Raw genomic sequence first — 11,445 nt, 5'->3', positions numbered from 1 at the left:
CACAGAGGGCATGTAGAACTCCTCTGGTGGCCCTTGTTCATGACTCATCAGACAAGAAATGCAACGAGAAAGAGACAGCAACTTGAGCAAGAATGTTTTTGTGGTGCGACACAGGAGAAGATAGGGGTACAGCGCTGCGCGTCCAGTGGTCCACGGAGCAGCTGGTGGAATTACATGTTTGAATGAGCCAGTTAAATGGTCGCGTGTTTTCGCACACTTGAGGGGTTTGAAAGCAGACGTTGTGTTCCTTCAGGAGACCCACCTGAAGCTGGGAGATAAGACGAGGCTGAGAAAAGGATTTTGGGGGGGGGGGCAAGTGTTCCACTCGGGATTGAACATGAAGACGAGGGGGGGGGGGGGGGGGGTCAGGCGGCACGGTGGCGCTCTGGTCAGCACTTCTGCCTCACGTATGGAGTTTGCATATTCTCCCAGTGTCTGCATGGGTCTCACCCTCACATATCAGAGATGTGCAGGGTAGAGGGATTGGTCACGCTAAATTGCCCCTTAATTGGAAAAAAATTATTTAGAACAAAAAAGAACACGAGGGGGTAGGGGCGGAGCTGGTCAACAAGAATGTGGCCTTCGAAGTTGGCAGTGTTGCAGCTGACCATGGGGAATGATACATGATGGTGAGTGGGGAGCTGGAGATGATGCCTGTGGTCCTGCCCAAAGAATGACAATAATAATAATCTTTATTGTCACAAGTAAGCTTACATTGACACTGCTATTAGGATAACGTGGAATTCCTGAGGCAGGTGTTATGGAAGAGCCAGGATCTGGACATGCACACGCTGATAATGGGGAGTGATTTTAACACAGTTCTTGATCCCAGGATGGACCAGTCGTGTCCCAGGTCGTTGAAGGTATTGGCAGTGGTGAGGGAGTTGAGGATGTTCATGGACCTTATCGGGGATGGAGGCAGATCATTGGAGATTTGGGAGGCTGAGGGTGAAGGAGTACTTGCACTTCTTGCATGTGCTCCGGGATTGATTTTTTTGTGATGGATAAGGCACTGTTGGCGGAGGTAGCCAACTCAGAGTATTCGGCATTCATGATCTCTGACTACGCGCCACACTGGGTGACTTTGTGAGTGTTTCAGGGAGGCCCAGCAGCTGCAGTGGTGGTTAGGTGTGGCCTTGTTGATGGATGAGGGGGTCTGCGAGAGGGTGAGGGCAGCACTTGAGGTAATGTGGAGCGGAAGGACACGGGGGAGGTCACGGCCTCCAAGCTGTGGGAGGCACTTAAGATAGTAGTCAGGGGCAAATTTATCTCAATTCGGATGCATAGGAAGAGGGTGGAATGAGAAGAGAGAGCGAGACTTAGTGGATGAGATTTTGAACGTGGATCGGAGATAGTCGATTGCACCAGAGGAGGGGCTACTAAATATTAATAATGATTCTTATTAGTGTCACAAGTGTGCTTACATTAACACTGCAATGAAGTTACTGTGAAAATCCCCTAGTCGCCACATTCGGGCGCCTGATCAGGTACACAGAGGGCAAATTCAGAATGTCCAAATTACCTAACAGCACGTGTTTCGGGACTTGTGGGAGGAAACCGGAGCACCCGGAGGAAACCCACGCAGACACAGGGAGAACATGCAGCCCCCCACAGACAGTGACACAAGCCGAGAATTGAACCCAGATCCCAGGCACTCTGAAGCAACAGTGCTAATCACTGTGCTATGTGCCCCCCATTAAAAGAGGCGCAGAGGCTACAGATGGAGTTTGGGTTGGTGTCCAGCGGGAGAGACAGTGGGGCAATTACAGAAGGGCAGAGGGGCAGTGCATGAATATGGGGACAAAGTGAGCAGGATGTTGGCCCACCAACTGAGAAAGCAAGCAGCGATAAGGGAGATCGGAAGGATAAGACCATAAGACCATAAGACATAGGAGTGGAAGTAAGGCCATTCGGCCCATCGAGTCCACTCCGCCATTCAATCATGGCTGATGGGCATTTCAACTCCACCTCCCAGCATTCTCCCCATAGCCCTTAATTCCTCGCGACATCAAGAATTTATCTATCTCTGCCTTGAAGCCATTTAGCGTCCCGGCCTCCACTGCACTCTGCGGCAATGAATTCCACAGGCCCACCACTCTCTGGCTGAAGAAATGTCTCCGCATTTCTGTTTTGAATTTACCCCCTCTAATTCTAAGGCTGTGCCCACGGGTCCTCGACTCCTCGCCTAACGGAAACAGTTTCTTTGCGTCCATCCTTTCTAAGCCATGTATTATCTTGTAAGTTTCTATTAGATCTCCCCTTAACCTTCTGAACTCCAATGAATACAATCCCAGGAACGCCAGCCGTTCCTCATATGCTAGACCCGCCATTCCAGGGATCATCCGTGTGAATCTCCGCTGGACACGCTCCAGTGCCAGTATGTCCTTCCTGAGATGTGGGGCCCAAAACTGGACACAGTACTCCAAATGGGGCCTAACCAGAGCCTTATAAAGGCTCAGTAGCACATCGCTGCTTTTATATTCCAACCCTCTTGAGATAAATGACAACATAGCATTCGCTTTCTTAATCACGGATTCAACCTGCATGTTTACCTTTAGGGAATCCTCGACTAGCACTCCCAGATCCCTTTGTACTTTGGCATTATGAATTTTCTCACCGTTTAGAAAGTAGTCTATGCTTGGATTCTTTTTTCCAAAGTGCAAGACCTCACATTTTCTCACGTTGAAATGCATCAGCCATTTCCTGCACCACTCTCCCAAACTGTCTAGATCCTTCTGCAGCCTCCCCACTTCCTCAGCACTACCTGCCTGACCACCTAACTTCGTATCATCAGCAAACTTCGCTAGAATGCCCCCAGTCCCTTCATCCAGATCATTAATATATATGGTGAACAGCTGCGGCCCCAACACTGAACCCTGTGGGACACCGCTGGTCACCGGCTGCCATTCCGAAAAAGAACCTTTTATCCCAACTCTCTGCCTTCTGTCAGACAGCCAATCCTCAACCCATGCCAGTAGCTCACCTCGAACACCATGGGCCCTCACCTTACTCAGCAGCCTCCTGTGTGGCACCTTATCAAAGGCCTTTTGGAAATCCAGATAGACCACATCCACTGGGTTTCCCTGGTCTAACCTACTTGTCACCTCCTCAAAGAATTCTAACAGGTTCGTCAGGCACGACCTCCCCTTACTAAATCCATGTTGACTTGTTCTAATCCGACCCTGCTCTTCCAAGAAATTAGAAATCTCATCCTTAACGATCGATTCTAGAATTTTACCAACAACCGAGGTTAGGCTAATTGGCCTATAATTTTCCATCTTTTGTCTTGATCCTTTCTTGAACAAGGGGGTTACAACAGCGATCTTCCAATCGTCCGGGACTTTCCCTGACTCCAGTGATTTTTGAAAGATCTCAACCAACGCTTCCGCTATTTCTTCAGCCACCTCCCTCAGAACTCTAGGATGTAGCCCATCGGGGCCAGGAGATTTGTCAATTTTAAGACCTTTTAGCTTTTTTAGCACCATCTCTTTTGTAATGGCAACCATACTCAACTCAGCCCCCTGACCCTTAATAATTTTTGGGATATTACTAATGTCTTCCACTGTGAAGACAGACGCAAAGTACTTATTAAGTTCTCCAGCCATTTCCTCATCTCCCATCACTAGCCTTCCAGAATCAGTTTGAATTGGCCCAATGTCTACTTTGGCCTGACGTTTGTTTCTTATGTATTGAAAGAAACTTTTACTATCATTTCTTATATTACTGGCTAGCCTGCCTTCATATTTGATCCTCTCCTTCCTTATTTGTCTCTTTGTTAACCTCTGTTTGTTTTTGTAGCCTTCCCAATCTTCTGATTTCCCGGTGCTTTTGGCCACTTTATAGGATCTCTCTTTTTCTTTGATACATTTCCTGACCTCCTTTGTCAGCCATGGCTGTCTAATCCCTCCCTGGATAATCTTTCTTTTCTTGGGGATGAACCTCTGTACAGTGTCCTCAATTATGCATACAAACTCCTGCCATTTTTGCTCTACTGTCTTCCCTGCTAGGGTCTGCTTCCAGTTGATTTTCACCAGTTCCCCTCTCATGCCCTCGTAATTACCTTTATTTAACTGTAACACCATTACATCCGATTTTGCCTTCTCTCTTTCAAACTGCAGACTGAACTCAACCATATTATGATCGCTGCTTCCTAAGTGTTCCCTTACTTTAAGATCTTTAATAAAGTCTGGTTCATTACATAGCACTAGGTCCAGAATAGCCTGCTCCCTTGTGGGCTCCATGACAAGCTGTTCCAAAAAGCCATCTTGTAAGCATTCCATGAATTCCTTTTCTTTGGATCCACTGGCTACATTATTTACCCAATCCACCTGCATATTGAAGTCCCCCATGATCACTGTGACCTTGCCTTTCTGACATGCCTTTTCTATTTCCCGGTACATGTTGCGCCCCTGGTCCTGACCACTGTTAGGCGGTCTGTACATAACTCCCATTATGGTTTTTTTGCCTTTGTGGTTCCTCAATTCTACCCACACAGACTCCACATCATCCGACCCTATGTCGTTTAGTGCCATAGATTTAATTTTGTTCTTAACTAACAAGGCAACCCCACCCCCTCGGCCCACCTCCCTGTATTTTCGATAGGTTGTATATCCTTGGATGTTTAACTGCCAGTCCTGAACCCCCTGCAGCCATGTCTCTGTGATGCCTACCACATCATAATCATTCACGATGATCTGTGCCATTAGTTCATCTACTTTGTTACAAATGCTACGAGCATTCAGGTAAAGTGCCTTAATGTTAACTTTCTTATCAGGATGAGGGATGAGAGAGCCAAGATGGTGTCGGATCCAGAAGGGTGGAATGGGGTGTGTCGTGTTATTCACCCTGGGGTAACACGGATTGTAACACGATGCAGTTAAATGATCAAGCACGCACCAAACGTAGGCGTTGGTTCAATAAGATTTATTGAACTTCAGTAACGAAGCACACAGCTGCCTGTGGGTTGACTCTCTGCTACTCTAAGTAAACTAACATTAACTATCTAGACCAGGCTAGCTCTGATCCACATGTAGAAGGGTTGAATGATTTGTACACCCTGACTATCACTACAGTTGTCACCAGTGGAAAGAGCCAGAGTGTTGATGCCTCGTGTGTTTTATAGTTGGAAGCCCCCCTCTGGTGTTCTGTCTGGTGATTGGTTGTGTTCTGTTCTGTATGTTGATTGGCTAACCTGGGTGTCTGTCACTGCCTGCTTTTACCTCATGATGTGCATGGGTGCATATTATGACAGGGTGTTTGTGCCTTCTACAGAAGGTGGTATGAGTCAGAGCCCCCGCCTGGTGAAGAAAGCATGAGGCAGTTCTTGGGTGGGCTGGAGTTGCCAAGAGCGGAGGATAAGAAGGTGCATGGGTTGGGGGCCCCAATTCAGCTGAGGGAGGGATGTCCTGCATAGGCTCGATGCAATCGGGGAAGGCCCTGGGGTTGGATGGGTTCCCAGTCGAGTTTTACAAGAATTTTGGGGCGAAACTGGGGCCCCTGCTAGTGGGGATGTATAATGAGCCGAGGGGAAGGGGGAAACTTCCCCACACATTGTTGCAGGCATCCACTTCGCTGATCTTAAAGAAAGGTAAGGACCCAGGGCAATGTGGATCGTACCATCCAATTTCGCTGTCAAATATGGATGCAAAGTTGTTAGCAAAGCTGTTAGTGTCGCAGACTGTGTGCGGGGGTAGTAGGGGTGGACCAGACGGGGTTTGTGAAGGGGCAGTAGCTGACGACAAATGTGCACAGGTTGCTCAGTGTCATTATGATGCCCTTGGAGGGGCAGGACATAGAAGTAGTGGTTGTGGAGAAAGCATTTAATCAGGTGGAGTGGGCGTATTAGTTGGAAGTGCTGGGTTGGTTTGAGTTTGACCAGCGTTTAGTGGATTGGGTTCGACTGCTGTATACAGTGTCATTGACTAGTATCCGGATGAATAGGACAAGTTTGGGGTACTTCGGGCTGAATCGGAGTCGAGGCAGGAGTGCCAGCTCTCCACATCACTTTTTACTCTGGCGATAGAGCCATTGTCAATGCATTTAGGGTCAAGCGGTTGAAGAGGGATTAAGTGGGGTGAGGTTGGGCACAGAATCTCGATGTATGCGGACTATCTTTTGTTGTACATTTCAGGCCCGGTGGGCAGCTTTGATAGGATCATGGAGATCCTGAAGGAATTTCTCTGTGTTGGAGTATAATTTGAACATAATAATAATAATAATACGTTTTATTGTCGTAAGTAGGCTTAAATTAACACTGCAATGAATGATGGCACAGTGGGGCGGCACGGAAACACAGTAGTTAGCACAGTTGCTTCACAGCTCCAGGGTACTAGGTTTGATTCCCGGCTTGGGTAACTCTCTGCGGAGTCTGCACGTTTTCCCCGTGTTTATGTGGGTTTCCTCTGGGTGCTCCGGTTTCCTCCCACAGTCCAAAGATGTGCAGGTTAGGTGGATTGTCCACGCAAAATTGCCCTTAGTATCCAAAAATGTTTAGGTGGGGTTTTGGGGATAGGGTGGAGGTGTGGGCATAGGGTGAAGGTGTGGGCTTGCTAGAGTGCTCTTTCCAAGGGCCAGTGCAGACTTGTGGGCCGAATGGCCTCCTTCTGCACTGTAAGTTCTATGATTCTATGGTTCTATGATAACCGTTCCTCATACGACAAGGGATTCCAGGGATCATTCTTGTGAACCTCCTCTGGACCCTTTCCAAGGCCAGCACATCCTTCTTTAAATACAAGGCCCAAAACTGCTTGCAATACTTCAAATGGGGTCTGGCCAGAGCCTTATACGGCCTCAGAAGTACATCCCTGCTCTTGTATTCCAGCCCTCTAGACACTAATGGTAACATTGCATTTACCTTCCTAACTGCCGACTGAACCTGCGCATTAACCTTAAGAGAATCTTGAACAAGGACTCCCAAGTCCCTTTGTGCTTCTGATTTTCTAAGCATTTTCCCATTTAGAAAATAGTCTATGCCTCCATTCCTCCTTCCAAAGTGCATAACCTCACACTTTTCCATATTATATTCCATCTGCCATTTATTTTCCATTCTCCTAGCCTGTCCAAGTCCTTTGATCTCCACAAGCATTTGGAATACACTAATATCCACAATCACTGGGAACACAATGATCTCCACAATCACTGGGAACACAATGATCTCCACAAGCACTGGGAATGCACTGAACTCCATAAGTACTGGGAACACACTGATATCCAAAAGCACTGGAAATACACCGATTTCCACAAGTACTTGTACACACTGATCTCCACAAGCACTTTCAACACACTAATCTTCACAGGCACTGGGAACACATTAAACTTCATAAATACTGGGAACACACCAATCTCCACAAGCAGTGGGAACACACCAATCTCCACAAGCACTGGGAACACACCAATCTCCACAAGCACTGGGAACACACCAATCTCCACAAGCACTGGGAACACATTAAACTTCATAAATACTGGAAACACACCAATTTCCACAGGCATTGGGAACACACCAATCTCCACAAGCACTGGGAACACACCAATCTCCACAAGCACTGGGAACACATTAAACTTCATAAATACTGGGAACACACTGATCTCCACAAGCACTGGGAACACACTGATCTCTCCAAGCACTGGGAACACACCAATCTCCACAAGCACTGGGAACACACCAATCTCCACAGGCACTGGGAACACACCAATCTCCACAAGCACTGGAAACACATTAAACTTCATAAACACTGGGAACACACCGATCTCCACGAGCACTGGGAACACACTGATCTCCACAAGCACTGGGAACACACTGATCTCCACAGTCACTGGGAACACACTGATCTCCATAAGCACTGGGAACACACTGATCTCCCCAGGCATTGGGAACACACCAATCCCCACAAGCACTGGCAACACACCAATCTCCACAAGCACTGGGAACACACTGATCTCCATAAGCACTGGGAACACACCGATCTCCACAAGCACTGGGAACACACCGATCTCCACAAGCACTGGCAACACACCGATCTCCACAAGCACTGGGAACACACTGATCTCCATAAGCACTGGGAACACACCGATCCCCACAAGCACTGGAAACACACTGATCTCCACAAGCACTGGGAACACAGTGAACTCCACAGTCACTGGGAACACACCGATCTCCACAGGCATTAGGAACACACCGATCCCCACAAGCACTGGAACACACTGTTCTCCACAGGCACTGGGAACACACCCATCTCCACAAGCACTGGGAACACACCAATCTCCACAAACACTGGAACACACCGATCTCCACAAGCACTGGGAACTCACCGATCTCCACAGGCACTGGAAACACACCGATCTCCACAAGCACTGGGAACACACCGATCTCCACAGACATTGGGAACACAGTGATCTCCACAAGCACTGGGAACACACCGATCTCCACAAGCACTGGGAACACACCGATCCCCACAAGCACTGGAAACACACTGATCTCCACAAGCACTGGGAACACAGTGATCTCCACAAGCACTGGGAACACGCTGATCCCCACAAGCACTGGGAACACACCGATCTCCACAAGCACTGGGAACACACCGATTTCCATAAGCACTTGGAACACACTGACCTCCATAAGCACTCGCTACCCAGTGGTGTCAGGACTGTGAGATGTTAAAATAAAATAACCCAATGTACAAAACTGTTCATCTGGTAATTTATCTTATTATTCTTTGTAGGACATTGCTTTGTGCAAATTAGCTGCAGCATTTTTGAACATTGCCAAGGCAATTACTCTTTAAAAATAATTTATGACCTGCAACCCAGTTTTGGACATCCTAAGTAAACATGAAAGCTGATAAAAAAAGTGTATTTTTAAAAAATTGTATTTTTACTTTTCCAAATTATTTGAATTGTAAATTACCAGGAGTCCAGAGACATTGGAATGTAAATGGCCATGTCAAAAACATTGTTTAGCAGAAATCTGTGGGGCTATACAGATGATAACTCCTAAAGGCAAGGAATTTGAATGAGGTAGACAGCAGAATCCAGAGGGGAATGACCGGCGTAAGTGCCTGCACCCTCATTGGTTAAACAGACTGATTCTCCACGCAACAGCCAGACAGGCCAGTTTCATCCATAACCTTAGCCATTGAGACCTGTTCCACCTGACATTTAGAGCCACTGCATTTGTAGATATTACCCTCTAAAAGATGCAGTTTCATGCCTTCACTGAACCTAGAAGAAACATTTTCCCAGACTTTGTCACCCTAAGTGGTATTGTGTGATATTGATTAACTGGATTTGACCTATAGTGTTATTAAAATTGGATGTTGCTTGGGAAAGGGGATGTCTCAAGGGAATTCAGAGAATACATAGAACATACAGTGCAGAAGGAGGCCATTCGGCCCATCGAGTCTGCACCGACCCACATTAAGCCCTCACTTCCACCCTATCCCCGTAACCCAATAACCCCTCCTAACCTTTTTGGACACTAAGGGCAATTTATCATGGCCAATCCACCTAACCTCACATCTTTGGACTGTGGGAGGAAACCGGAGCACCCAGAGGAAACCCACACAGACACTGGGTGAACGTGTAGACGCCGCACAGACAGTGACCCAGCGGGGAATTGAACCTGGGACCCTGGCGCTGTGAAGCCACAGTGCTATCCACTTGTGCTACCGTGCTGCCCATGTGGGCATATTTTGAGAATTAGAGGTAACTTCAGGTAACATGGTGGTTTTAGCTATTTGTATACGTAAGTGCCATGGTGTATATTAGTCTTTGGTCATTTGTTTTCTTTTACTTTAATAAATATTCTTTATTCATTATTTACAAAGCGACTGGACTGGGTCCTCATTGGGTCATATATGTCACCCCACATTATTCCAAACAAAAATATGCCATTAAGAATCAGAGTTTTGGGCAGCACGGTGGCCTAGTGGTTAGCACAACCGCCTCACGGCGCTGAGGTCCCAGGTTCGATCCCGGCTCTGGGTCACTGTCCGTGTGGAGTTTGCACATTCTCCCTGTGTCTGCGTGGGTTTCGCCCCCACAACCCAAAAATGTGCAGAGTAGGTGGATTGGCCATGCTAAATTGCCCCTTAATAGAAAAAATAATTGGGTAATCTAAATTTATAAAAAAAAAAAGAATCAGAGTTTTAAGTTATCCTTCAGGGTTTGAGACACTCTCGCAGCTAACATCAGTGGGGTTCTAAATGGTAACTGGAACATTGTGAACAACATTTACCCCTCACCCAACCTATAAAACTGGTTATCAGGTAATTTATTTTGTTACTCTTTGTAGGACATTGCTTTGTGCAGATTGGCTGCGGCATTTTTGAACCTTGCCAAAGCAAATATCTTCAAAAATAATTGATCACCTGTAACGCGGTTTGGGATTGCCTGAGGCGACATGAAAGCTGATAAAAAAAAAGGGTTTTCTAACTGTATTTTTACTTCTCCAAATGATTTGAGTTGTAAATTTGGCCAGTTGTTTAGTCTGTACACAGTGAGCTAATATTGTGATATTTTAATTTCTGATTTGGAAGGCTAATTTTAAAACCTGAGTCACCCTAATGGCACAGAAACCAAAATATATGGGGCAGGATTCTCCGTCCAGCGATGCTGGAATGATGAAACGGGAATGGCCGGATAATTGAGCTTGAGCCGGAAACCGAGGCTGACACTGGGGTCTCCAACAGAATCCCATGCTCTGGTGCTGCTACAGCGGCGTGAATACGTTCTACACCGCATGCTAGCATGGGCATGCAATATGTACAGTGAACACCATTGATCTATCACTAACAGGCCCGCCCCGGTATTCTCTAGGCCTCCTGCGATGCTCCGCCTACACCAGGAGGAATTACCGATGGCGAGGTTAACTTGTGGTTTGAAAATTGGGAAACAGTCACTGTGGCTGTTGAGGGAGAGAGAGGAGGTAGGACATGTTCCCAGAGGTCCGGTCCGTAAGCTGACGGTCCCACCGCTGGCTGGGCTGACTGAAGGGGTGCTTCTGTCAGAGCCAGGGGATTGGCAGAGGTGACCACTGGATGGGCCATGGGGTTGGGGTGTCCCCCCGGGACTGGGGTGTCCAACCAAAGACCACCATTGCCGCAGCCTGCAAGCTTGAAAGGCAGCCGTCTTGCTGGGCACTCCACAGACCACCCACTGTGGATGATGGTTGTGCAGAGTGATACGGCCATATGGGTGCCAACAGAAACTGCTCAGGAAGCGCCCTCCAGCAGCGGAGCTTGCCCCAGAGGAACAGGAGCCAGCCAGTGAGGATGGAGAGCTGGCCGCCCAACAGGCTGATTAGGAGGTGGGTAGGAAGCACCACATTAGGCCCTGTGTGTACCGGCAAAGCCTGTCCTTCAAGGACCTGCTGGGCCGGCATGTCACCGAAGACTTTGGCTGAGCAGGGAGGCTGTACGGCATACCTACCACATCATGGTGCACCTGGAA

The sequence above is a fragment of the Scyliorhinus canicula genome, chromosome 2 (assembly GCF_902713615.1).
Source record: "Scyliorhinus canicula chromosome 2, sScyCan1.1, whole genome shotgun sequence".
NCBI lineage: Eukaryota > Metazoa > Chordata > Chondrichthyes > Carcharhiniformes > Scyliorhinidae > Scyliorhinus > Scyliorhinus canicula.
Note: the sequence above shows the minus strand (reverse complement) of the source record.